Genomic DNA, 3,348 nt, shown 5'->3' on the forward strand with positions numbered 1-3,348 from the left:
TGTGGAGATATTGTTTTGGCTGAGGTCGTCCCTCACGAGCAAAGAGACACCACACTGATGGACAAAACGGTGAGGAAAAGGAAGCTTCTGGGGCCACTTTCACTGCACTGCCCTGGAGCCTGTATGTTCTACTCTATGCCCCTGTGACTCTGAAGAGCTTCTGTGTTGAGGACACCCAAATAAAGGTACCAATTTTTGAGGGGTGTGCAGGCCCAGGACCACAGTTGTAGTTCTGGACAGGCTTTTGCATCACTGATGCCCACTGAGGGCCACATAGAGGGCTTTGTGGTCCCCCCTGTTACACATACAACTTTAAACTCTTGTCAGTAGCATTCACCTCCACAGTCCAGCTGGTTAAAAATGAGGAGGGCGCCAAGGTAGTCACACATATTCCTTCAGCAACTATGTACCTTGCACTCCTTCTCTGCCAGGTGTCCTTGTGTGGGGCACAAAATGACCAAGAGTTCCCTAGTTTCCAGGAGCTCACAGCCTGGAGCAGAGATGGCCAAAAGTACAGGAGCAAGACATATGAAAGAAAAGAGCAAGTGTGAGACTGTAAATGAAGACTGTGCTCTGAGGGAGGTTTGGGGAGTGCCTGGGCAGGAGGGTCTCAGAGGCCTCACTGGAGTGACAGTTATGGGGACCAGAATGACAACAGCGAACCAACCCTCACACATCTGGGAGCAGCATGTCAGGGAGAAGTCACCACTGCTGCAGACACCTGTGGGCAGAGGTGAGTGGACCAGAGATGCTAGAAAGTGATGAGTAGAACTGGAGAAAAAGCTGCGGGTGTTAGGGGGAGTCAGGAAGTCAGGGCCATATCCTGGGGTCTGCTATACTGTTAGGTATCTGTTTCTTTCTAACAACATTTACCCCAAACCTTGCATCTTAAAATTACATACATTTAACAGCTCGCAATTTTTGTGGGTAAGAAATACGGGCAGAGCTTAATGGACTCCTCTGCATCAAGGTGTCTCACAAGCTGCGGCTTCAGCCTCAACTGAGACTCAAGTGACAGAGGATTTGGTCCCATATTTACTCACAGTGTTCAGGATGCAGGTTGGATTTGGAGTTTGAGTTTCTTTCTGTGTGTTGACTTGGGCAATGCCTCGATTCTCTCCTTTGTGGGGCTCTTTATATGACAGCTCAAAACATCTGTGCTTGATTCCTCAATTCAGGGATAAGAGAGAGAGAAGTGGAAAATTAGAGAGGGAATAAAAGCAAGGTAAGCAATTTTTGAAATTAAAGCGTACACATGACATTCCATCACTTCGGCTAAAATCTACTGATTGGGGTATTTGCTAACCACTTAGTAGTTACACAGGGGTATGTATAGGAAAGGTGGTGTCACTGGGTGCCATGTGGAGGCTGCCCACCACACAGGCCAATTTGAGTCACTTGAGTCTCATTCAAATTATAACAGGAAACTGAACAGTTTTACTCCAAAGGGTGACAATGTGTGAATTTCCATTAATTTCAACCCCCTCATGCTGCTGACCTAAAAATGAGGCCAAAAGAGGAAGTGACAGTTCCAATATCACCTTCCTGAGACTCAGATGTCTTTTGAGTTATTTTATGCTGTGTCCCACCCCTTCTTGTAATTTTCCAGTCTCTCCTTTGTGCCTTAGACACACGTGACACTAGCTACAGCTGTTATATAGATATTATCTCAATGCACATGGTGATGCTCCTAGAAAGGACATTCTAGCCCGATCTCCACTGTGCAGGTTGGAAGACTGAGGAACAGCTGAGAGGAGCAGGGTGATATCCAGGACACAGAACTGGTGAGAAAAGGGACTGATTTCAGTTCTATCTCCTGAAATTTAGGACCCTAGTTACATTTCCAGACAGCTGTGGCCAGGGCTGTGTCACCTCATCGTGTACAAAAAAGAGGATGACATTGTGTGTGGGAGGGCAGTTAACAGCCTAGAAGCAGATATGGGTAGATTTGATGGAAGGGAGGACCCCAGGTAATAAAATCTTGAATAAGTGACCTCACTTCCTTGGTGAGAGGCCCCAACAGAACTTAAACACTGGTAACGAGACACCCACATTATAGGAAGAGCCCCCCAAGAGCTCACTCGTCTGGAGACTCTCAAGAGAACAATCTATTCTCCTGTTGTTCCCCACTTTTCAGCGCCTCTGGGCTGAGGGACTTTTCGGGCGCTGTGGACATTGCTCATCCCTCATCACTGATACCTCTGGCCATTTGGCAGGAGACACTGAAAGGTAAAACAGGGCAGCCCAGCATTGTTTGTGTGTGAAGGGGGTGGCGGGGCCAGGGAATGAGGGGTACAGCCTTCCAGGGCAGGAGCGTGTTGTCAAGTGTCGGCAGCCTGGGGGGGGGTTCTCTCATGCCCAAACCCCAGTTCGTTGCTGGCAGGATGAGAGGTGAGCCCTGGAGACCAAGGTCATCTGCGCACATGTTAAACCTGATCCCTAGAGCTTTCATCTGCTTTCCCCCCTGGCTGGGGGATTTGACAGACGCCTCTCTGTTCCTGAACTGAGGAATAGAAATTCTCATGGGGACTCTCCCTGTGGCAATGTTCAGATAGGCTCCTGATCACTCCTGGCCCAGCTACCAGACAGTGTCTTTGCAGATTTCCACCCAGAGATCTTTGAGGAGCTGGTCAATAGGTTCAACTCTTCCACGTTTCTAGGCAAGGGGCAGGCCACCAACAACATCAAATTCTGGTCTTCAGTGAGACCAGGTGCAGAGGAGTCTCAAAACCCAAGACTTACAGGTGATCAGTGTTGGCCTAGAACCCAAACATGAATCTGGTAAGTGCCTGGAGTCCTCTGAGGAATGTGGTTTTCCAGGGCCTTCTGCTCCACATGAAGAGCAAACCAAGCCTCAGGCAGCTTAGAGAGAATGTCATGAAGCCCGTGCTTTGGGCAGTTCCCTGTTTGACCTGCATGATCTTGAGTACTTGTTTGTAATTCCTAACCGTCTATTTTCTCATGTCTACAGTGGTGTTTACTGATGACTAACTGGGATGATGCACTTAAAACCGGGAGGTGCTGGCGTTCCACAGAGAAGAGAATGCCTTGAAGGGGTCAACGGTCTATTACCCCCTTCCACTTAAATTGTACTTTTAAACATAGAACCTTTTTCAGGGTGGGCACTCAGGTCCTCCTCTTGCACCAGTTCCTGCTATGCTACTAGTTTCTGGTCTGTACTCCACATCCTGATCCTACTGGTGATTTATGGTGTTGCCATTGTGTATATGTCCTTCCTTGTCTACACAGTGTGAAAAGAGACAACCCTGTCCCCAGATGATGCCTGAATAATGCTGCCCCTCAAAACAGGCACAAGGAAGAATCACGGAGAGTCCCTGGTACCAGCTT

This window comes from Orcinus orca, chromosome 14 (genome assembly GCF_937001465.1).
Source record: "Orcinus orca chromosome 14, mOrcOrc1.1, whole genome shotgun sequence".
Lineage (NCBI taxonomy): Eukaryota > Metazoa > Chordata > Mammalia > Artiodactyla > Delphinidae > Orcinus > Orcinus orca.